Source organism: Pinus tabuliformis, chromosome 2_2, assembly GCF_031772625.1.
Source record: "Pinus tabuliformis cultivar Carrire ecotype Pingquan chromosome 2_2, CPIR1, whole genome shotgun sequence".
NCBI lineage: Eukaryota > Viridiplantae > Streptophyta > Pinopsida > Pinales > Pinaceae > Pinus > Pinus tabuliformis.
In genome coordinates, this window is record NC_142300.1 from 807737923 (window position 1) to 807765332 (window position 27410).

Genomic DNA, 27410 nt, shown 5'->3' on the forward strand with positions numbered 1-27410 from the left:
CCTAGAAGGAAACTCTTGGTTTATATGAGAGAATTGTATTGTGGTTGTGTATGATTACCTCACACACACACACACACACAGAGGATGTTGTGTGAGAGAAAAGAGGAAATTAGAATGGATTTGTTGTAGGTGGTATCTCTTCATTTCACTGGATAATATAAAAGGAAGGATTGGTTGTTTCTCTATGGACATAGCCCAAATTGGGTGAACCACATATATTTATGTTTCTCTTGTTTTATGTGTTTCTGTATTTTTTTTATAAAATATTTTGTGTATTTCATTGCTCCATTAATTAATTTATAAAAATTGGTATTAGAGCTGAAGGTTTATTTGGTTGATAAACTGGCAGGAGAGAAGGGCTCCTAGTCTGAGTGGGAGAAATGACGGAAGATGATAATTTTAGTGCCAAGAAATTTAACACCCAAAACTACCAGCTATGGAAGATGCAAATCGAATATTATCTACACTAGAAATATTTTCCCCTAGCATTGAGCAGAAAAATAAAGAAGTCGATGAGTATGACAAATGCATAATGGGAGATTCTCATGAGAAAGGTACTAGGAAAAATACGAGTGTGTTTGGAAGGATCAGTGGCATTCAACATTTCAAAGGAAATGATAACACAAGGTTTAATGATGGCATTCACTAGACTATATGAAAAAACCTTGGCCTCAAGTAAGGTATTAGTTATGAAGCTTCTATCTAATATGAAGATGTCAGAAGGTGGATCTATTGTTGATCATTTAAATGAATCTAACACAGTTACAAGTCAGTTAAGTTCAGTAGGGGTAAGTTTTGAAGATGAAGTTAGGGTTGTGTTATTTCTGTGCTCAATTCTAGAATGTTGGAATGACTTGGTTATGGTTATTAGTACTATGTCTCTTGATCTAGTAGTTTAAAGTTTGATGATTTTGTTTTTGTCATCCTCAGCAAGGAAATGCACTAGAAAATCTCTGGTGAGAAATCAAGTAATTATTTGACTGCAGAGACTAGGGTAAGAAAAATTGAAAGAGGAAGAAGACCAAGAAATTGCAGTATGTCAAGAAAGGGAAGATCTAAATGTAGATGAGGGTTAGTTTGTTAGAAATGTGGGAAGAAAGGACACCTAAATAAATATTGTAAATCTCATAAGGTAAAAGAAGGAGATGGACAACAAGAGAACAATCATGAAGTGACAGTGAAAGGAGATGTGTTGCAATATGATTTGATTCTTTCATTAGAGAATATTATTGTTGCATCTGTGGTATATTTAGGTGCCTCATTCCATGTGGCACATGATAGGAAACATTTTCATGACTATGTTCAAGGATATTTTTGATTGGTTCATTTGGGTGATGATAAACCCTTTAAAATCATTGGAATGGGTAAGGTTTGTATCAAGAAACAAAATGGAAACTATTGGCTATTGAATGAGGTAAGGAATATTCTAGATCTAAATAAAAATATAATTTCAATAGGGCTAGTGGGTGGTGGAGGTTTTGTAACTAATTTTACAGACAAAGCCTCGAAGGTCACTAAAGGATCCCTAGTAATAGTAAAAGGAGAAAATTTTGGTACATTGTATTTATGCAATAGTATTTCTAATTCTTATAATGCTTTACCCTCCATATGAGCATATACAACACTCTGGAATCATAGGCTAAGGCACATTAGTGAGAAGGGGATGCAGATTCTTCACTCAAGAAATTTGTTGCCAAGTTTGAAGCATACTCATTTGGATTTCTATGAAATTGTGTTTATGGAAAACAGACAAGAGTCCAATTTATCAGAGTTGGGAACGAAAAGAAGAGTGAAAAATTAGATCTTGTGCATACATTTGTATGGTAACCTTCTCAGGTATCATCTCTCAGTGTCTCCCTCTATTATGTTACTTCTATTGATGATGTAACTAGAAAAACCTAGATTTATTGTATTCGAAATAAATCTAATGTATTTGAGACTTTCAAGAAATGGAAAGCATTGGTTGAGAATGATATAATAAAGAAGTTGAAGTGTCTCATATCAGACAATGGAGCTGAATATTGCAAAAAGGAGTTTGATAAATATTATTCAAAGCATGGAATTTGCAAAGAGAAGAAATTTGCAGGAACGCCACAGGAAAATGGTGTGTCAGAAAGGATGAACAAGAAAATCATGGAGCATGCAAGGTGTATGAGATTGCATGCATGATTTCCCTTACAATTTTTGGCAGATGTTGTAGATATTGTTATTTATATAATAAATAGAGGGCCTTCAAGTTCCTTGGATGATAGTATTATGAAGGAGGCATGGACAAATAAAAAGGTAAACTACTTATTTTTAAAGACCTTTGGTTGTGAAGCCTTTATCCGCATTAATATGAAAATAGAACAAATATTTAGGAAAAATCAATGAAATGTACCTTTATTGGATATAGTGTTAACTATTTTGTTTATCTATTATATGACTATGCAAATCACAAATCATTAGGAGCAAAGGTCTAATATTCAATGAAAAGGTCTTACACAAGGATAAGATGCAGGAAAAGAAATAAGTAAAGGAAAACAAAACACACAGTGCTTGATGAGATCATAGAAAAGAGTAAAGTTCCCTTAAAATCATAATGATCAACAGTCACAATAACAACAATAACCACAATAGCAACAAGCACCTCAAACACCTGAAAGTTGTGATAGAAGATCTAATAGGATAATTAGACCCCCTGAAAAATACTCTCCTTCATTATATTATGTATTGTTGATTGATTCTGGTGAACCAAAAAGATATGAAGAAGAAATGAAGGTAGAAACCAGGAAGAAGTAGGATAAATCCATGGAAGAAGAGATGGACTCCTTGATGCATAACCATACATGGAACTTAATCAAGTTTCCTACAGGTAAAAAAACATTGCAGAAAATTGGGTTTATAGGTTGAAGGAAGAATATGGAGCTAAATAGAGGTATAAGGCTAGACTTGTGGTGAAGGGTTTTGCACAAAAGAAAGGTATATACCTTGATGAAATTTGTTTTCCTGTTGTTAAAATAAATTCAATCAAAACTATTTTAAGTCTAGTGGCAGTAGAAGATCTGCATCATGAGTAATTAGATGTAAATAAATCTTTTCTCCATGGGGATTTGGAGCAAGAATTATATATGTAGAAGCCACAAAGGTATGATGTAAAAGAGAAGGAGAAATTAGTGTGAAAATGGAAGAAGAGCTTGTATGGCTTAAAACAGGCTCCAAGGAAATGGTATCTAAAATTTGACAAGTTTATGTCTGAACAAGGTTATACTAGATGTCATTCTGATCATTGTGTTTACCTCAAAAGGAAAAATGATGGCAATTATACTATATTTTTATTATGTGTAGATGGCATGCTTGTTGTAGGGTATAACATGCAAGAAATAAATATCCTCAAAGGAAAATTGACAAATCCATTTGCAAAGAAGGATTTGGGTGCTACAAAACAAATATTTGGTATGAGAATAACTAGAGACAAGAAAAATCACAAATTAGCATTGTCTCAGAGTGAGTACATAAAAAAGTTGGAAAGATTTAATATTCAGAATGAAAAACCAGTTAATACACCTTTGCCTAGCCATTTCAACTACATAAGGAGATGTGTCCCAGGACTTTAGAAGAGATTAATTATATGTGTAAAGATCCATATGCATTAGTAGTTGGAAGCCTAATGTATGTAATGGTATGCAAAAGGCCTGCTATTTCACATGCAGTGGTAATTGTAAGCAAATCAATGAAAAATCTAGGAAAATACCGATTAATAGTAGTGAAATGGATTCTCAGGTATTTGAGAAGTATCACAAGTCAAGAATTATGCTTTTGTGGTTTGCCAATTGTTCTACAAGGATATGTTGATGTAGATATGGTAGGTGATAGAGATAATAGGAAGAGCACCACAAGGTATGTGCTTACTGTAGGTCGAAAAATTGTCAGTTGTGTTTAAAAATTGCAAAACATTGTTTTACTTTCAACAACAAAAGCAGAGTATGTTGCTATTACAAAGACTATTAAAGAAATCATTAGGTTACAAAGGTTTATGGATGAATTGGGAAATAAGCAGGAGATGGGAAGGTTATACAGTGACAACAAGAGTGACATTCATCTTGCAAAGAACTCAAAATTTCATTCCAAGGCTAAAAATATACATCTCAAGCATCATTTCTATGGTTAGTGTTGGAACATGAACAATTGAAGCTGGAAAAGACACCCACTAAGTAGAATCTTGCAGATATGTTAACAAAAGTTGTAGCAGGGAGAAACTAACATTATGCTCATTTTTAATTAGTCTTCAAGTATGATGATGAAGATGAGAAAGAGGAAGGTCCAAAGTGGAAGCATTGTCTAGAAAATGAAGCAATGGTGAAGTTGTTATAAGCAGTCTCCAGGTGGGAGATTGTTAGATGAGGAGCTTGATTTTCTTCCTGATTCAGAGGTCTTATTTCAGCCAGGTGTATATACCCCAAGAGGGTTGTGAACCCCTCAACATGGGGGGGGGTGTTATAGACATATTTGGGCACTGCAACCCCAAACTCATATGTCCATAAACTAAGGTCTCTTTAGTCCCTAAAAATGTTGTTTCATACCCTAAAGGATCATGGTTAGCTAATTACATCATTTCCCAAAAGTTCCACTTGAAAAACTACACAGAACTAGCCAAAACTGGACCATACTAACTGCTCCATGGACAAGGTGTGATGCATACTAGCTGCCTCACTAGCCAGGTGTGATGCATACTAAAATGGCCTTCTATGGGGTGGGATGAGCAAGAATAGACACATGGAAGAAACAGTTTGCTAAGTGGATGATCATGGAATCTTCTAGGAAATTCTCCTATCACACTGGCCTCTCTAAATTCACCCAGTGATGAGTAAGAGATCAAAGAAATCTCCAAGTGGAACCAAGAAGTATTAGTTGAATGACACTCATCAAAATCCTAGAGCTGACTTACACCCTTGCAAGACATCTATAAATGGATCCCTCATCTGAGAGATCCAGGGGTTGGAATTTTGTATTGTAAGGAAGTGCTATTGGTTTATCTGTGAGAAGAGACATTGCATTGTTGGGTGATTTTCTTGTTCATGTGGTGAAGAGGGCTTCTACACTGGAAGGATGATGCTAGATCAGACAGCTGGGTTGTAATCCTCTCTTTCACTACTATTAATAAAGTTCTTTGAGTTTTCCTCAATATAATCGTGTGTTTATGAATCGTATTGTTTATGAATGCAATTGTATGGCCAATGCGTTTCTGATTCCGCATTGTTTATGATGTTTTAGATGGATGTGCTTTGATGGTGTTCTGTTACTTTGACTCTACAAGTACTCTTTTGAAGCGGGACAAGTAGGAGAGGAGTGGAAAATTCTATCAAGGAAAGGAGAAATCAAGCCAGGATCAAAGCGGAAGATCTAGGTTGGTCCTCTTTTCTTCCCTCTAATCTATCACACTTAAAGGAACTCTCAAAAGGCTTTCATTGTTTGCTTCTAAGATAGCTACCCATCTTAGTGGGACTAGCAATTCAAATCAACACTAGTTTTCCTTGAAACAAAATGGTGACTCCATTGGGGAAGGAATAGTTTGTTTTGTTTGTTTATTGTTTGCTTTATAGACTACGAACGGAGCTTGAAGTTAGCCAACTAGCCTTCAAAATGCCTTTGCTATGCAATTGCAAAGTAGATGAATGCTACTTCAGTCAATCTCCGGGTTGGTTTATGAATTGAACATCTGACTTACAAAGCATTCCAGGTGCCCTTGTGGTAGCTCAGAACCTCATAAGATCTTACCCCTATGCTTTGTTTTTACTGTTCATCATTACTCAGCTTAAATCACTGAACTTAGATGCAAATTTTGAGCAAACACCAAGCTCAGTTTCTCTCCCTGATCCATCGCATTGTCTATAACTATGCAACCTGGATGCATCGTACCTCTCGAGTGTTGCAGGTGAGATGCATCCCTATTTCCCTGTGTTGCAGGTGTGATGATTGAGTGATACTATGTTTTCTCTCCGAGAGTAGGTTTTTTCTCCTTGTTTTCAACTCTATTCAGTAGTTTTGTTGTTCATAATCAGTACCTTCTTGCTGGAACCTTCTTCTTTCACATATTTCAGCCTCCATTGGTTAGGAATTGTAAATGTTTCTGTGTATTTGTGAATCATTTACAGTCTTCCTTTGTTGAAAGTAGCTTAATCGAATTGTCGTTTTTGATGCAAGTGTCATAATTGTCATTTTGAATCAAAAGAAGAGTGTCATAAAGTCTTCCTCTTCTAGATATTTGATTGTACTTTTGTCATTGTACCTGATTTGAATCATTAGTATTTGGAGTGTAGAAAACAATTTTCAAATTCGAAATCGAAAAGTGTCGTCTTAGTCTTCCTTTCGTTTTGAAAAGAAATTGTTAGAAATTTCGCTTTGAAAGAAAATAGTTCAGATCCGTACTTAGCTTTCCTTTTTGGCATTCACACATTAAGGAAGCATAAAAGGTACAGTAGTTTTCCAAGTAACACAGAGTATGTAAATTACGGGAAATTGAATGGAATATTAAGAATGGTAATCGGAAAATGGTAAAGCAATGGTAAAACGTTATTAAGGACATGTCTTGGGATGAACATATTTTTTATATTTTATTCTAGTTTCAAATCCCCAAGTAAACTCAAATTTAAAAGCCATGCTTTGGGGTCTCCAATTTGATAGTTATGCCACATAATACCTTTCCACCTACTATATCCTATCCTTTCACATTTCCCTTTAGCCTTTTCATACTAGATAATGTCGCTAGGTTGATCATTTAAATGTCATTTTTATTGTTTTTAGTGAATTAAGAGGATTAAGAATAAATTATTGTTAATGACAATTTTTTGATAATTTACTTGGTGTTACTTCTATATAGTTTTGATAACCAACATTCAATGTTAGCATATATGTGTGACTCTCAAACAAAACATGGGTTTTATTATTAAGACCTCACATATGGATTCTTGTTCCCTAGATTGTGCCAAGTTAGCACTTGTGAATACCTAGCTCACAAAAAGTGTGTTGGTTATAATTTGAAACAGTTTGGATACAACAAACTTATAGTGTGATTCCTGAGTATCCAAACTTTCATGATTTGAGAGTTATCGTCAATTCTTCCAAGAGGAGTTTTCCTATTATGGTTGTCCTCTCATCATGTCACAAAGACAGTGCCTTAAATAGAGAAATTGGGATACAACATGAGAGGTTGATATTCTTATGAAAAAATGTCATGAAGATATCTTATGAACCAGTTTTTACCTTATGTTGTAGAGGAATTACGAGAGAAATGAGTTGCATCTATTTTCATCATGTTGCATTGTTACAATCATTTTGATGTGGCATAGAATAAGGGATTTGTCTATGGTGTGTCCTTCTTAGATGTAAGTGTATAAAAGCTAGCATATTAGACAAGGGAGGTTAACAATATTATCATATAGTTTTCATTGTAGACTAATCGGGTTGGATTACAAGAATATTTTTGCATGCCTATGTAATTTGAAGGACATATTAATATAAGTTGTTGATATTTTTCTTGGATTTATTTCCATCTAATTTGCGTGTGATCCAAGTCCATTTCTTAGGAAATGTGTGTTGGTTGGCAAGGGTCCACCAATCCAGCAATTTTTCCCCTCCTTTAGGTTATATTTTGTAACCTTTCCTTTATAACGTATCTCTAAGTGTATTTTTATCAAAAAAATTTATGTGTGTGATCAATTTGTTTGGTTAAATTGTGGGTTGTAATACATCTTATAATCAAATCAATAATGTGCATAGGGCATCTCTAAATTTGAAGTCGGAATGTGTGTCCTAATCTAACAACAAACTTGATATCTTTGATTGAAGAACTCTTTGTTAGTCTTAGGCTTTCTTATAGATTCAGTCTCCGTGCTCCATTCTAGCTTGATTTTTCACTTGCTGACGTGAGGTCTATATTTTAAGGATAGAAATGATAGGTTGCAAATTTTCATGGTTATATGGAAACATTTATTACTCGACACGAAAGATCATAAGCAGGAGAAATAACTCTTTATTGCTACGAAAGGCTATTGATTCCCTAACCTTTTTCGGTACCAAAGACAAGAGTTAAGAACTTGTGCAACCACTTTGGTGAGTCTCTACGAACCCTTGTCATGTTGGTACAAAGTGTTTATTTTGTGAAAGTGTGTTTATTTTTTTTTAGTTTGATTCATCAAAAGGAAGAAGCTAACTCATGTCAATAGACAACTTGGTGAAAAAAGGGTTTTAGTAGCGTTAGTGTCCAAATCCATCGTGATTTTTTCCTTCAACTTGTTTTCTTTCAACATATTTCATCTATTTATTTTAAATAAAAATGGTTTCAAGGTTCTATAGGGAACCCCCATTTACTAATACCTATCCAAGATACTACCTACCAACCAAAAAAGAAGGATTCTAAATAGCTTGTGGAGAAAAGGAGGAAATGCTACTCCAGGAAATCTCTCAAATATTAGTTGTAGTTGGAAACATCTTTGCATCTCAAGAGGAGGAAATCCCAACAACATTCAAGAACGTACCTACACTCTAGGAAGTGATAGAAGACAAAAGATTCCATGAGAAACATCAAGAATAAGACCTAGATAATACCAAACAATGATGGATCAGATTCAATGTAGAGAATTCGTTAGAACCTAAGATCAACATGTCCCTGACATACCCATAATCAAATCCTTCATGCATCTAAGGGACCAACTATCGAACAATAAAAGATCTAAATGACATGGAAGAAGAGGATAAACAGAGTAATCCAAATGAGCAAGTGAACTACAGACATCATGAGTATATTGAAATATGGTTCCAGAAAATTATCACACCATGACACTCCTTCACTCTTCAAAATTTCTCGACATCATCATCAGAGTAGCTAGTTCCTCACATTTCTGTATATATTAAAGCATATTTTTCAAACTTGAAACTACATTTGCAATCCTATTGCACACATGGCTTCACTAGAAATACTCATAAACTTGAGAAAATGTTTTCCAAAAACAATAGGGTAGAGTAGAAATAAAGGAATAAATAGAATAGTAAATATAAAAATATGTCTAACTATGAAAACTAGGATATTAGCGTTGTTAAACAAGGACATTTCTTGAAAACCATGTTAATCCTCTAAAAAACCCTTCAAAATTTTGTATATCCTCGTTTTATCTGATGTAGGATGCATTATTCCCCTCCTATGAAAGACTCTTGACCCATCGACTTCAGCACATTATACGGGTTTGACAATCAATACTTCTTTTAGTACCTTGAGGCTTGCATGCATCAACGTAAGGTTCTCTCACACACGATGGTGGGAACACATAAATGTCCCGTGAATTTTATATATTATAGGTATCTCAACATCAACACCTTCATTCTTCCCTAGCAAAATGTACTAAGGTTCCTAGACACTCATTGACATCATTAGTGAGTTATCTTGCATTGGTTAATGACATACATTAATGGTCAATAATTTAATGATCTATTTCCATGCTTGACTTTAGCACATTCATTCGCATGGAAAGAGTTGAACCACGAATTCAGGATTCAATGAGTTTGGGAAGTAATTAGGAGTAATTGTATCCTTTTAGTTCACAAATAAGAGTGGAAGATTGATTCTTGTACCATCAAGGCATAAACATGTTCAGTGATCATCTTTTCAAAAGTGTTCACAGTGATCTAACCATGACACACTTTGGAAACCACTGATATCTTCCTTGCAAATAACTGATGTAGAATTGATTAGCCATTATTGAATTGATTGTTAACTGAAAGTGTGGAAATCAATAGAACTGGTTGAGAAGAAAGACTTTACTACAGTTGATTAAACATAAGGAAGATGCATAACAGAAATGAAAATAGAAAAAACATAGCGATACCAGATAGCAAGATTGATTACAGAGTGCGTTCCTAATGGACTACGTCTCCCGGTCCGCTTTCAAGATGGGCGATCGCTTTATTAGGATTGAAATGGAAGAGGTCAATTACACAAAGATCTGGCCAAACGAAATGTGCTTGCAAGCACTTAAAGGATAGCTCTTTGAACCAGATTTCCAATGCCTCTCATGGTTCCCAATTCCGACTTTGGATGCTCCTGTTACGCTGAAAACAAAAACAACCTCTAAACTCTGGAATCTGCATACAAAAGCCAAAATCACTCTCATGTCCTTCTCCATGATAAAAAGGTGAATTTATAACCTTCCAGGTTTATTCGAGGCCCCTCAAGCTCACATACTCATGAATGGCACTCAGTTGTTCATGAAAGGACACCTAGGGTCATTACCCATGGTCCTCGAATTAAAAACTTCACATTTTAATCATAAAAACCCAAAAATAACCATATATTAAAACAGAACTACTGGTGGTTAGGTTGACTTTTCACTGGCTAACTATTTCCATGTGAACAAGTGTTTTCTCTCGGTGGTCAACTGTTGGACTGACACCTAATGGATTCCGCCCAGTGGTTCTCGTGACTCCCCCTGACTGTTCTCATGTGTGGTGATGGTTGGCGGATAGTCTGGTGGTTCCGACATGATCTCCCCATCGTGGTTTGCGTAGACGTTCACATGGTTACGGTTCCGTTGACTATTGATGTTGTGGTTAACTATAACCTCTGACTCGTTAACTAACATTACCTCCGTTCACATGGTTATGGTTCCGCTAACTGTTGATGTTGTGGTTAACTATAAACTCTGACCCATTAACTAACACTGCCTCTGTTCACATGTTAACATTCCGATACAACTACTATTTAGGTTTGTTCTGAATGGTTAACTCCCAGTGCTAACTTGATGGCTAACCATCAACCATTCACATGGAATGCGGTCCCACTGCAGTTAGGGATGGCGGTTTAGGGATAGTCATGTGTTTTCGGTAATGTTTTTTAATGTATTTCAATATGTAAAGGTCGAGGGTATATATATATATATATATATATATATATATATAGATATATATATATATATATATACATATATACATATATATCTGTGTTTATTTTGTTTTCAATACATGTTTCAGTGCATTGTAATATATAGATTTAAAATGTAACATGTCTGATAGGTTAGAACATATGGTTTAGATCTAGAGCTTAGTTTTAATGGTTTAATGCATGGGTTTGATAGGTTAGGGTTTAGGATTAGGTTTGGATTAGATGTAGTTTTATGGTTTCAATACATAGTGTTCATCAAAACCCATTTACAATAATTTTCACCAAGCAACATTAGCGACATTTGTCACATGACGACAAACCTGTCGACATCAAAACCTGTGAGTGGACAACAAAACCCACGTCGACACCAAATCCTGCAAAGTGAACCTCATGGCAACAACCCAAATCTTGCAAGGTGAACGAAAAACACATGTCATCAACCAAATCTTGGCGGAACTGACGACAACCATATATCGACAACCAGGTACTAAACCATATCAACTAAACACCATGAAAACCATAAACAACACTATCGAAGTTGATGACACTAAACTTAATGCTGACGATGATATTGAACACTGATGATGAACCTGTGCAACTGATCTGACAAGATCCTCCTGTATCAATCCTCTCCACTTGAAAGCTTTTGGACCACAAAAGTTTGACTAAACAAATAGTCAATGAGGGTAGGGCTCCCTTGCTTTCCACCTTGCCCTAATGATGTACCAATACATTCGATCAATCACCTACAAGTGGTGAACCTCATGATGTTGACCATGGCACATTTTTAATTGGCGACTTGTTCCATCCATCTGCAGTATGAACAACTTGCGACGATGGTCAAACACCATGTTATCAACATGGAAATTGATTTCTTTCCATGAAGAACCATGAGTTAGTGATTCATAATCATCTTTGAATACAGTCTCTACAGGATATTGGTCAATACCATTGACATGTATTAACAATCTATTTTGTGGAATGATAGAGATAATCAAAGATACTTTCGACATCAAACCAACTACTTGACTTGACATACTTTCCTACTTCCTGCTTAGTAAGTGAAGTTGCTACCATAAACCCATTAAATTGTAAGGTGAAAATTGTTGCAACTTGGTTTGTCTTTGAAAGTATTAAATTAGGAATTGATTTGTTTGAATTACTTTTTCCTTATTCATTAAATGATGTTTCCATTGATTAGCAATTTCCCATTATGCATAAGTTTCCCTTAGATACTTTGACACTGCTTTAGAAAACGCTTTGATATGAAAACAAATAGGTTTCATCTCCACTTGAAAAGAGGTTTCCACATTGTTCGAAACATGAAATGGTGACATAATATAAGAGAAATTTAACACTAAATTTCCCCAATATTGACTTGTATCCCTATAACTGTTAATTTCCAAACTTGAACTGAATTGATTCATTCTGACATTAGGAAGAGGAGATTTAGGCACAAACTATAATTCATGTTGTATTCCCTCCTTATGAGTAAGATGTTTTGTTTTACATAGAACTGGAATAGTTTCTATCTCTTTGATCAAACTATCTTTAAACTGAGACTCATAACTTGAACAAACATATGGTCGACTCTTATGTTGTTCCTTTACCCACATGATTACAAATCCTTTATTTGACCTTATTAATCACTTCATTTGATTAGCAACAATTAAATTCAAGTAATTTTTGTTTTGATGTTCCCTGATAATAAATTCAACCCCATCTTTCTTAAGGTGATATTTATGCTCTCTCCTGTAAAATTCTGCACTATGATCATAAATATAAGGACTTCCTAAGACAACTCCACATATGTCTAATGGAACCACATATACTTCCACTTCATCAATGTAATTAGCTGTAATGGAAAATCTTAATCGACATTGTTTGGTGACTTTTATCTGAGTCGATTTATTTAGCCATTCTATTGGGTAAGGTCTTGGATGATTTCGTGTTTCCAAACCTGAACTTTTAACTAAATATTCAGAGATTAAATTTTCCTGCGATACACTATCAAGCATTGTATCTATCTTTGTATACTTAGAAGTTATGCTTATGTTAAAAAATTCAACTCTTTTATCCTCATTTGAAGGATTTCTGTTTGATGAAGATGCAATAAGATTTGAACTTGAACCAGTATCAAAAGTTTTACCTATCGTAACCATAGCAATTATCCTCCTTTCATCACCTGAATCTGAACCTAGATCTTGCTGGACTGCTGCAATTGCCTTCTTTTCATCCTTCTCCTTAAGGAACTTTTTGGGCTTAAGTTCTAGATGAAGTTTCCAACACTTAGATTCATCATGGCCGATTCTGTGGCAATGAGAACAAGTAGGTCTTTCCTTCTGAGCTATCGCTAATTTCTTTCTCTTCAAATTGTTCTTCCCCTTGCTGTCATTGAAATCTTCGATTTCCAACTCTTTAGATAACTGCAATAAAAAATTGAATGGTCTACCACTTGATTCAATATGTATGACCTGAACATACACTTCCTCAATATCATCAGGATTAAACATCAATAATATATGTTGCAAATATGAATGTAAACTGTAGACGTATTTTAACAAAGTTTCATGTGTATCCAATGAAATACCAAGTGCCAATGTTTTCTTTCTGAACTCCTGAGTAAACTCCTGAACACTCTACCCTTTGCCTTGCCTCAGATCTTACTAATCAATAACAACTTGCTGCATGTATCCTAAAGATAGAATTGTTTCCTAAGAGCTTTCAAAAACTTAGACCATGAAGAAATGACTTTTCCTTTTCACTATACATCTATCTGAGTTTTACTTTCCTACCAGATTAAAGTTTTTCCCCCCATTCTAAGTGTAGCTAACCGAATTTTCATTTTATCATTAGAAATTTCTGAATATGACAATACACTTCTAACTTCTTAATCCAGTTATCTAAATTTTCAAGATTCATTTTGCCATCATAAATAGGTAACTAAAATTTTACATCAAGTTTCAAAAGAGATGTTTTCTTAGATTTTTTTTTTGTTTCAGATTCTGCACTGGAAGAAGAAGAATAAGAAGATGATGATGGAAATGATGGAGGTGAAGGTGGTTTATCATCCTTGCCCTTACCTTTGTCCTTCTTCAATGTCTTTGAAGAAGAAGCTGCATCTCTCGCCTTCTTGTCTTAATACAGTTCTCCCAACATCTGTTGCATGGTCAAGAATTCTTGCTAAAGTTGTTCATCACTCATCTTAGTTTTAGTATTTTCACCTACATCAAATCCTATCATGGTCGACTTATGAACTACTTGCTACTTTCCATTCTTTGGATTGATCTGCTCAAGGATTGCTTATCCTCGTTACGACTTTGACCTGCTTCACATTCAATGGAAAATTATACAAAGGCAACCTGCTATGATACCAAATTATATGATCTGAAATGATCATAAGTTAAAACTGATGTGAAATTGATTATCCATTATTGAATTGATTTTTAGCTGAAAGTGTGGAAATTGAAGGAAATGCTTGAGAAGAAAGACATTACGACAGCTAATTAAACATAAGTAAGATGCATAATAGAAATGAAAATAGAGAAAACATAGTGATACCAGATAGCATGATTGATTACGAAGTTTGTCCCTAATGGACTATGTCTCTGGGTCTGCTTTCAAGATGGGCGACTGCTTTATTAGAATTGAAACAAAAGAGGTCGATTACACAAATATTTGAACAAACTAAATGTGCTTCCAAGAACTTCTAGTCACTTTCAAAGGGTAGCTCTTTGAGTCATATTTCCAACGCCTGTCATGATTCCCAATTCCGACTCTGGATGCTCCTGTTACATTAAAAACAAAAATAGCCTCTAACCTCCAGAATCTGCATACAAACACCAAAATCACTCTCATGTCCTTCTCCATGAAAAAAGGTGAATTTATAACCTTCTAGGTTCATTCGAGGCCCCTCAGGCTCAAATAGGCATGAATGGGTATCTTTGAAAGGGTTCAAGTACTAGGTCTATTCATGAAAGGACACCTAGGGTCATTAGCCATGGTCCTCGAATCAACAACTTCACATTTTAATTACAAAAAATAAAAAATAACCATATATTAGAACAGAACCATTGGTGGCTAGGTTGACTGCACGCTAGCTAATTGTTTGCATGTGGATAGGTGCTTTCTCTTGGTAGTTGACTGTTGGACTAACACCTAATTGTTTATCCGCTCGGTGGTTCCAGTGACTCCCCCTGATTGTTCTCATGTGTAGTGATAGTTGGCGGATAGTCCGACGGTTCTGATGCGGTCTCCCCACTATGGTTTGTGTAGACGTTAACATGGTTATGGTTCCACTAACTGTTGATGTTGCGGTTAACTATAGCCTCTGACCCATTAAATAACACTGCCTCTATTCACATGTTAACATTCTGACGCGGCTACGATTTAGGTTTGTTCTGAATGGTTAACTCCCAATGCTAACTTGATGGCTAACCATCAACCATTCACATGGCATGCGGCCCCGCTGGGGTTAGGGATGGCGGTTTAGGGATAGTCATGTTTTATTGGTAATGTTTTTTAATTTATTTCAATATGTAAAGGCTTAGGGTTAATATATATAGGTTTGTTTTGTTTTCAATACATGTTTTAATACATTGTAAGGTATAGATTTAAAATGTAGCATGTCCGATAGGTTGAAACATAGGGTTTAGGTCTAGAGCTTAGTTTTAATGGTTTAATGCATGGATTTGATAGGTTAGGGTATAGGATTAGGTTTGGATTAGATGTAGTTTTAGGGTTTCAATATATAGTGTTCATCAAAACCCATTTACAATCAATTGTCACCAAGTGACATTATTGACATTTGTCACATGACGACGAACTAGTCAACATCAAAACCCATTTACAATCAATTGTCACCAAGTGACATTATTCAAATTTGTCACATGACGACAAACTAGTCAACATCAAAACCTATGAGTGGATGACAAAACCCATTGTTAGGACTCCATATTGTCCCTTTTTGTTTACACATTTTGTTATCTTCCATCCTCTTTCAAACTATAATTAAAGCCCATGGTATTACTTCGATCTATTTTCCAAGGTATATAGCATGTCTTCTCATTACTGTATGTTTGATTTATTTTACATGTAATTTTACATTTCCTTCATGGTTAATCTCTAATCGGATAGTGGCTGAAACAGTTTTGAAGAACACAGATATTATTGTGGACTACGTTGCTGAAACAGTTTTGTCATTTTGAACCACGTTGCTGAAACAACTAAGAGAAATGCATAAATCACGTTGCTGAATTAGACGTGATTTGCATTATTAGATTTAGCAGCAACAAAAGAAGATCATCGAAGGAGCTGTTACATGAGCCATAACAACTATATTCCAAAGTCAGGCATTATCATAACCATTGTAACAGTATTTTGTTAATGGAAGACTCGGTTATCCTATTTTAGCACTGCAGGTCAAAATAGGATTGACAACGTAATTAATTGTAATTGATGTCTCCTCTTTAAAAAGAGGAGACATCAACATTAGAAGGATAGAGAGATTATGGGAAGGTCTAGCTAGGAGCAAGGAACTTTAATATTTTGTAATATGATACTTTGACAGATGAATAAAAGACTATTTTGAGCATTTTCTCTTAAGTTCCATTGCTTGGGGAATCTTGTGAGAAGGATAGGGCCCACCTTCATCACAAAATTCACCCCTTAAATTCTGTAGTGTGTTAAGTATTATTTTTACATTCATGCCTTGTTAATTCCTGTTTACTGAATTTACTTATGCATTATTGAAACTTTGTGTTCACTGTTGAAACTATGTTTCTGCTTGGTCATTGCATTGTTTCCATAAATTCGTTCATAGGTAATCAATGATTATTTTAATTTGTTTCCCAGAGTGAGTTTGTGAAGCATAGTAATCAAAAATAGGTGCTGAAGATTCCTACCTGAGGAATACGGTCCTGTTCTCTGTTAGAGAACAACTAGTCTTTTCCTTTGCAAAATGATTTCCTTTCCAAATTGTTCTTTTTAACTGTAATTCAGGATTCCTTTGATCATTGTCTACAAAGGAGAGATTTCTTTTGTTGTAACTCAAAGTAGAACTTCAGTTGTTTAAAGCAAGGTGTGATTAGAATAAATTATACTACAACTTTTTACTGCTTTTGGAATTGAGCATATATAGTGTGTAATTTCCTTTGAAATTGTTAGCCTCCTATTGCAATAGGTTTCATATTTCATGATTGACTGTTTTACATGCCAAATATGTCATCTTTTCATGCTGCAAGGTTCCATATTTCCAAGAAGTTCCATTTTGAAGAATCATACCATTTTTGAAGAGTTTTTATAGTTAAGGGAAAGCCAAATAGCTTTATCTTGGTTCCCCTAGGTTTAAATTGCTTGTTTTAGAAGATAGAGAATGAATATCTATCCAAACAGCTTAAGCTTGGCAGATCAGTAGCTAGGTAGAGAAATGAAGGAGCCAAACTGCTTAATCTGGGCCCTTGGAAGAGATAAGGGTTGATTTTATATAGGAGGGCAGTTGAAAGAAAAGAAGACAATCAGGGTCTGCAAGTATAAGTGCACCCATGCAAAAAGAAGAAAAAATGCTAGGTAAGTAGGCTGGGTAAGTAGTTTTGTTGTTTCAGAATCAAGATATGTGATCCATTTCATGTTTTCAAGTGTTATATCTATTCAGATCACAATTATGAGGCAGTTTTTCATTTGGAGGAGCTCAAGCGAGGCATGTCTAACTCCCCCTTCTTCTTATTCCCCAAATCATTCACTAACCTCCCCAAAGAGGTCAAGATCTGCTTGATATCTCTTAAGTTTCATTATTCGTCATCTCATTGGCCTAAGTAAAGGTTTTTTTTGCTTAGGAGTACTCTTATTCACTCTATAAGTCATTTTTTCCTTTTAAGTAGCCTAAGATCTCTAAACTTAGCACTTTCTTGTCAAAATTCATATTAACTCCTAATTCTATTATGTAGCTCCCTAACTACTTTCCCATCCCTATTGCTACAAAACTATATAAAAATTCCAAAAAATAATACATATTCCTATCCCCTTGGCACTATAGCCATATATTGTAGTCTCAGGAAATAATAGTCCATCTGGGACTATTATGAACCCTTCCGCGTCTTAACCTGGAGTTAGCTTAACCTCTGGTTAAATTAGCAAACCATTCCCTTCCCTTCCCTTACCCATAACCCTTAATGTTTTTACCCTGTGCGCTCACATTTTTGGGTTTTGTTTAAATATTTGATTAAACAGTCAAACTCTACCCCCGACGCATATACCATAACCCATAAACCCAAAGTTTTGACCCCCGCGCCACATAAATAAATAAAATATATGGTGGGCCCCTATACACTAACTTGTCGCCAGCTTCGCGCTCCGTCGGCCCTCCGACCGGGCCCTCCCCATCAGATCGCTCTCGGCGATTTCGGAGCCACCCCGACGTCCGACAGTTAGCATCCGATGGCACGGTGGTTTTGCCATTGTATAAAGGACGACTGCCCGCCATCTATTGCATCGGAAGGGCTCTGACACATACCACCCTCGTATAGAAGGCTGTCCGATAAAACCACAAACCGCCTTCCGTCTTTCCGCCCCCGACGTCAGCGCCACGTCACTGCTTACGTCACCTCCGTGTCAACCCGCCACTGCTATGTGTCACTGCCACCGTATCCTGTGCCACATCACCCTACATACTGCCAAGTCACCCTGTCGTACGCGGGACTCGCTACTGACGTCATGCTGATGTCATCACAGAAAAGGCACAAAGGGCGAAAATCGCGTCAAAGAATGCCCGAAACGAGAAACAGAGGCAATTTTTGATGCTCGCTAAAAAAAAATGCTCAAAATGGAGGGCTTAAAAAGCAGCCTTAGCCCAGCACAGTTATCAGGTTGCATTCCTCTGCCATTATTTGACAGGATTTCTTCATGTATGTTCATATTCAATCGGCCAGCGCCGATAGCATTCTAGAGGCCACGAAAAACATTTGCAACATTTATTTTTGCCTTGAAAGGACATAAAAGGGGCAATTTGATAGTTTCAAGCATATCGGAGGAAAAATAAAGCCCAGATTCAATTAAAGAGTATAAGTGAGGCGGCGAAGAGTATCAGATCGATAGTATCAAAGCAGGTGAACATTAAAGACCTCCATCCAAGTCAAAGAAGCAGTAAATGCCATTCAAAGCTCATTGGATCGAGATTAGTGCACATTAAAGCCACCTAAAAAGCAGCAGGACCATCTAAGAGGTGCAGATAAGAGATTAAAGGCACAGTTATAGAGAAACACTACACCGAGCCACCAAGGACACCATATTAACTCATTTTGATGCAGCTGCCTCCAGCGCAGCTCAAATAAATATCTTCTTGCATTAATTTCAGGACAAGATTAGATTAAAGAACTCATTTCCCTCATATCTGCTTAAGATCTGCTGTAATAGATATTTTTGGATATTTTCTCTATATAAACCACCCTAATTCATTGTTTAAAGGGTTCGTTGGTTGATAATCCTCATTCTGGACTTGCGCTGTATATTTTGAGAGCTCAATAATCAAAGACTGCTGGAATGCTTTGGATGAAGAACTGACTGTTGTGTTATTTAATGGCCAAAGAGTGACTGTGGAATTCCTGTGCTACTACATGGCTCAATAAGTGTTTTCCTACCTCTGTTTACAGTTTACATATGTTTATGCCACCATTGTGTTACCATCTAAATAGCAACAAAAAAGAATAGCTTATGTTTTGCTTGACTGCACCCTATGCTCAGTTCTTGTTATTTTTATATGTTTTCTTCAGAAATGGTTATGAATATGCATACTTAAATGATCATGTTTACCTTGTTTCTTTCACATATGACTGTTATTTAGGAATTCTTGACTGCTCCTAGACAAACTTTCATCCACCTTCCCTCTCTGTTAGCTAATGAAAGATTCTTAGTTGCCTTTCATCTCTGACCTTCATTCCATCTTTATTCCAGCTTGATATTGTTCTATGTGTAGCTATCCTACTCTGTGTTCCTCTTGTGACCAAGAAAACGCAACAGCAAGCCCTAATCCATGACTCCATACCCAATGGTTTGAACTTCTCACTCTATGCATCCCAACTCCACTTGAAAACATCATCCTTCCCACCAAAATCAAAACAAAACCCATGTACATCATAACTAGCCTAAAATCAACCCAAAAAAAAGTTAAATATTAAAGAGAGAGCCCTCTCTGACTTCAGGTAGGCTAGGACCTGCAGCCCAAAGATTGGTTTGTGGTTACCTCGGCCGTATCCCTTAAGGAGCCAAGGGACAACCTAAGTGATAACAGAAATAAACAGACTTCCCTGGGTTGAAAATTCATGTAGCACTTGTTGTTTAGACTAATAATGAATTAAAGTGACCAACATTTTGGCGCCGTTGCCGGGGAAGGCAATTGTAGATTTCAAAAGCATTAATGTTTTTCTTCTAGATATGTAGAATGCATGAGAGGACGCAAGAAAAATAACCATACATGTGGCAAGGGTAAAGGAGGGGGAAGAAAGACCTTTATTAATGATATCATATCAAAGGATGAAACTTCTCAGAGGCTGAGCTCTCGGAAGCCCAAGCCTCAGCTCTCCCTCCAAACAAACTACGAAATAGAGGAAGTTGTTGGTCCTAAAAAAGTTGAGGAAACAGTAGAAGAAATTGAAGAACCAGAAGAAGATTTTAAGGAGCTGGTTGAGGACATTGAGGAACCAATTGAAGACATTGAGGAGCCAATTGAGGACATTGAGGAACCAATTAAAGACGTTGAGGAGCCAATAGAAAACATTGAAGATAGAGCAAGTGCAGCAGGAGAACAACCAATGGAAGAGAATAATGAAGGATTCTATAATGGAAGACAAGTAGAACATGAAGGAAGAGGTGAGAATTCTCTCTCTACCTTGGGATTTCCTATTGGTGAGTTTCCCAGGGGAGAAACTCTTATGAAGAACATCCCACTTTCGGCCTTACCTAACTTCCATGGGTTATCTTCTGAAGATCCTGATGAGTTTCTTTTTGAGTTTGATATATTATGAAGAAGCTATGATTATGTTACTAACGCTCAAAAACTGAAGCTGTTTCTAGCAACACTAAAAGGAAATGCATTAAGATGGTTCATGAGTCTGGAGGCCATGTAATCACAACATGGGAACAGATGAAACAGAATGTTTTGACCAAATATCAGGACTACTGTCGGACGAGAGAAAAAAGGGAAGAATTATTTAAGATGGTGCAAAAGGAGGACAAGAATCTGGACGACTTTGTGGAAAGGCTGCAATATAACCTACAAAGATCCAATCACCCCAATGTAAGTAAAGATATTATTAAAACAATATTATTGTAAGGGGTGAGGGATGATTATCTAGATATGTTAAACATGCTTGGTAAAGGGGACATATCTAAGGAATCATATGATGAAATTATTAACCTCTGCAAAAGATGTTCGAGAGGAGCTACAAGGAACAGATCAAATAGCAAGGATAATACATATTCAATAGTTCAGAAATCAGCCAGTGGAGGAGCAACAAGAGTTGAAATAGGTAATTTACTTGAGGAATTTAAAACTGAAGTGTTAAGTTCTTTTGCTTCACAGATTGACACCTTGCGGGCTAAGAGGAAACAAGTAGAAGCAGAAGCTACTTTGGCCATCTTTTGTTCTAAATGCAAAGAAAAACACCCACTAAGGGAATGCCCGTTGGACAAAGTGACAATTTGTACCATTTGTGAGAGGGGTCATGAAACATAACAATGCCCTTCTTTACCAGGAATAAAGGCAGCATTGCAACCAATTGAAGAAGAAGCTAAAGCAATTTATCTGCTAACACAAAGAAGGCAATGGAAACCACGAGGACAAGGTATGAACTCTAATATGCCATTTTCTAATCGTTGGAACAATTACCCTTCTTTTAATCAAGCAAATTACCATCCCTTTAAACAGATGCAATACCCACCCTTCAATCAAATGTGTTACCCACCCATGCAACAACCAAACCCTCCCTTTGTAGATCCAACAATGTGGACTTCTTGGCCCCCACAACAACAATCTTATTTTAATCAATGGAATGCAAACTGGAGGGGTCAGAAACTCCCATTTCCAAACCAATTTCCTCAGTTTCAGCAACCACTCCTGCCATCAGGAGCTCCACCTAATAATCAAACAATGAGACCCCAGCTACCGGTACAACCGAACCCTAATCCCAATAATAAAGTCATACAAGTTATTGATATTCAGAACCAACCTATGCAATGCAATGATATCCACTTACGATCTGGGAAAATAGTTGAACCTATTATTGATGACATTACCTCTTCTGATTCTGATAAAGAAGAGACTGAGAAAAATAATTCTCGTAAGGAGGAACAACCACCCTCTAACAAGGGTGCTGAAACAGCAGAGCCACCATTCCCTGAGGGTTTAGCTTTGACTAAAACACCTAAGCCACCTGCTTTTAACCTTCCGGGGGGAATTATAGAATCTTTATGTTAAAATTCCACTTTTACAAGCATTAAGAGATGTACCAATCTATGCCAGAACTATGAGAGATATTTGTATTAAGAAACCTGGTAGGAAAGCTAAAGATCCCCTTACAGTTCATGTTATGGGTGATCTATCACCCTTAATGACCGGAAAGGCTCCCCCTATTAAATATGGTGACCCTGAACATCCTACTATTACAGTTTAGATTGGAAAAACCATCATCTCGTGAGTTCTGGTAGATTTAGGTGCTGCTATAAATATTATGACTCTAGAAACTGCACAACTATTACAACTGAAAAATGTGATCAGAGAGACACCAACCATTCTAGAATTAGCTGACTGTTCTACAATCAAACCGGAAGGTGTCATTAAAGAACTAATCATTTCATTTGAGTCTTGGAATTACCTAGCTGATTTTGTGGTATTACAGACTAAAACAAAGTTGGGGGGACACCCTCTAATTCTAGGAAGGCCCTGGTTAGCCACATCTGATGCCTTTATCAGCTATAGATCTGGTTCAATGACAATTTCTGATGGGTGTGAAATCAAGCAGCTTACCCTCTACCCTGATGCCTCACCTATGATTAATAATGATAATTCTATATGGTTGGACTATGATGATGATGCTAGTCAACCTATTTTGACTATTGGATAAGATTTAAGTCTTAGAGATACCATAGAGGATGAAGTAATTAATAATTTTATTTGTGAGCCTTCCTTGGTCACTGCTGAAACACACAACCACTTGACTACAATCTTGAAATCTGATACCTAGGAAAAGCTTAAATCAGAAGATCTACCTCAAACATCAACCACCATCTCCTCTAAAAGAATAACAGTAGAAATCGAACCTGGCAAAACATTGAATATAAACCCCAATTTAACAGATGTTGAAACACAACAATTAATGAAGCTACTTCGTGAAAATAAGGAGGCATTTTCATGGGATTATACAGACATGAAGGGAATCTCTCCTGAATTATGTACTCATCGCATCGACATTAAGGAAGGTTGCTGACCAATCTATCAACCCCAATGAGTAATGAATCTCAATTTAAGGGAAATTGTCAAAGAAGAACTTCAAAAATTACTTAATGCAAGGTTTATATATCCCATATATGATAGTGAATGGGTTTCACCATTGGTTATAGTACCTAAGAAAAATGGGAAATGGAGATTGTGTGTATATTATAGAGCCTTAAACAAAGCAACTCAAAAGGATCACTTTCCCTTGCCATTCATTGATCAGGTGCTAGATAGTTTGTCAGTAAAGAAATTCTTCTCCTTTATAGATGGTTTTAGTGGGTATAATCAAATCAAATTTGCACCCCAAGACCGGGATAAGACCACTTTTACTAGTCCCTAGGGAACTTTTGCCTATAGAGTTCTCCCATTTGGACTATGTAATGCTCCAGCAACTTTCCAAAGAGCAATGATAGGAATCTTTTATGATATGATTAACGACTCCATGGAGATATTTATGGATGATTTCACCCCTTATGGCATGTCTTTTGAAAATGCATTGTAAAATCTTGAAAAAGTAATTAAACATTGTGTACAAGCTCATCTTTCCTTAAGAACTGAAAAATGTCATATGATGATGAATGAGGGAATTGTACTTGGACATTTTATTTCATTTCAAGGAATTTGGGTAGATCCATCCAAAATACACGAAGCATTTGATGAACTCAAGCATCAGCTATCCACAGCTCCTATTTTAAGGAGACCTGATTGGGCACTTCCCTTTCATGTATCCTCTGATGTTTTAGATACTGCAATTGGAGCTGTCTTGGGACAAGAGGAAAACCATCATCCTTATGCTATCTATTTTATTAGTAAGAATATGACTCCTGTTGAGCTTAATTACATAGTTACTAAAAAGGAATTCTTAGCAGTTATTTATGCTATTAACAAGTTTCGACTTTACATTATTGGTTACTCTACTTTTTTCCATACTGACCACCTAGCTATTAAGTATTTAATGAAAAAATCTTTCACAAATGCCCGAGTTACCAGGTGGTTATTATTATCAAAAGAATTTGATATTACAATTGTAGATCAACTAGGTAAAGAAAATGTAGTTGTTGATTTCCTTTCTCGGTTAAAAGCTGATGATAATACTCTAGTAGATGATTCCTTTCCCGATGAGTATTTATTTGTAGTATCTACTCACTCACCTGGGTATGTAGACATTGTCGATTATTTGGTTGCAGGGAAGTTACCATCACACCTATCACATCGAGAGAAAAGAAAGATCATTCAACAAAGTGCTTGGTATAGCTGGATAAGTGGGTGTATTTTCTATATAGGACTTGATCATGAAATCTAGAGATGCATTAGAGAAGATGAGGTTTATGATATATTAAAAGCTTGTCATGATGGCCCTTGTGGAGGGCATTTTGCTGATAAGAGAATGGCACATAAAATTCGCAGGATGGGCTATTACTGGCCGTCACTTTTCAAAGATGCAAATAAGTATGTTCAGGCCTGTGACAGCTGTCAGAGAATGGGTCAACTGAATAATAGAGATGAAATGCCATTGAATCCCCAGGTAATACTTGAACCCTTTGAAAGATGGGCTCTAGATTTTGTACGGCCCATTAATCCTCCATCCAATCAAAGAGTTTACATATTAGTTTGTATAGATTATATGACTAAATGGGTGGAGGCTAAGGCACTCATTAGAGCTAATGAAGAATTGGTTCTAGCTTTTCTATTTGAAGAAATCTTTGTTAGATTTGGAGTACCTAGAGAGCTAGTTATAGATGGAGGATGTCCTTTCAATTCTCATGGTTTTAAAGCCACCCTTCAAATATTTTATATTCATCATAGAATGACTACACCATACCACCTCCAAGCTAATGGGAATGTGGAGAGTAGAAACAAAGTTATAGAAGCCATTCTAACAAAAACAATGAAGGAGAATAGGAAGGATTGGTCTCAAAGGCTCCCTGAAGCACTATGGGCTTACAAAACTACTTGGAGGAACACTATAGGATTTTCTTCCTATGAATTGGTTTATGGTAAAAGTGTTGTTTTTCCTGTGGAATTTGAGATTAAAACTTTAAGAACTACTTTAGCTGTTAACCTTCATTTGACTGATGCAGAGACAACAAGGTTGCAGTAGCTTCAGGAATTGGATGAAAACATGTTAGATGCCATTGATCAAACAACTATGATCTAACAACAATGAACAAGGTGGCATGCCAAAACCATCAAGCATAAGCAGTTCCAAAAAGGTAATTGGGCTTTATTCTATGATTCTCGGTTTGAAAATTTTCAAGGGAAACGACGTACAAGATGGCTGGGACCTTATGAAATAGATACTATTTTTCCCAATGGAACAGTAAGGTTCCTAACGATTGATGATTCTAGGACACCATTATTGGTAAATGGTTATCGATTTCATCTGTACCAGCGACCCATCTCCAAAGAGGACTTTAAGGCCACTTGCATGGCAGATTCACATTATCTTTCTTGGGGGGAACTTTTTGCCCCTCATTACTATTAATTTATGCATTATATTTTTAAGTATTAGATTAGATTTCTTAACTAATAATCCTTGTCAAGATTTGGCATGTTACAATTTACTTTTTGCAGATTCTAGATTTAGGAAAGGCTGATTCAAAAGGACGATCCTACTACAAGCAGATGCAAGCATCAATTTGGAACTTTTTCGTCTCATTTCAATCCATCCATAATTTGTTTCCCCACCCTCCAGTAACATTTCCATCATTTCTCATGCCCCCATCATTTTTCAGCAACATTTTTCTCATTAAGTAAAAAAATATATTTCAGTAACATTTCCCTATTTCCTTCCATCCCTGCAATAGTATTCTTCACCAACATTTCCTTTATCTTCCATGCTTCTGAAACATCGTTCTTCATCCATTTCCTATTTTTGAAACACCATCCTTTACTCATTTTCCGTTGCTGAAACAAAATTCTTCACTCATCTTTCTTGCTGCTGAAACATCGTTTCAAATAATATAATCATACAACACTTTTTGTCATAAAAATCACTTCTGATGTTAATTCCATCCCTTCACTACCTTCTCCTATAATTATACAGACCTATAACAGAATTATCCTCATAATTTCTTCCATGATTGTTGATGACCTATCAGCAATGAGTATTATGTTTTTTTCGAAATATGGAATAAAGGTAAACATGAGGTATGTAAATATTACATGGGAATATGATTGAACTATAGTTAAATGAGAAGATCATGTCATAATTACCACAATCCCCATACATTTAAAAGCCATTATTTCAGCTGTAGTTGGGGGGATACCGAAATCATACGCCATTATTTCACTTATACACCATCATTTCATGGCAAACCAATTATCGTCATTGTTTTTACCCATGAATTACATCTCTTCACCTCGCCTCAACGTTGTTACTCCATGTTCCTATTTGCAAAAGTTACTATGTCTGAAGAGCGGTAACTCGGTTTTTGATTGTGCATTTTACTAAAGCTGGGAAACTATGGGGGGACGTGCTATTTGACATGAGCCCGGATTTATATCTCTACTTGAACTACATCCAGAAGTGTATCAGATTTTACAGCAGGCAGGCTGGGTAGATTATTTTTAGAGGCTTCAGGGATTCGATCCACAACAAGTCCTTGAATTTTCACGTAATTTATGTGATGGTTATTCTACAGTTTAGGGAGTTCAAATTCTGGCTACAGAGCATGACATAACACAGGTTTTAGGCCTGTCACTCACTGGAATTCATTGGTTTAGCCGTAAGCATGTCATTCTGAATGCACAAATGGATTTTCTTCTGTGAGGAGAACAGGTCGAGTCCAAAGGCCGGGGCACCCATCTTCACTCATTACCACCTCCATGGCCGAGGGTTGCTAAATTCGTTAAGCATTATCTTACTTGTGAGGGTCACTATCAGGTAGTTTATCAAGATGACTTTGTCCTATTAAATCATTTGAGACATGGTAGACTGTTGAATATGCCATATTATTTACTTGGGTGTCTAAAGAATATGTCACATTATTGTAGAGAGGCAAAATATCCACT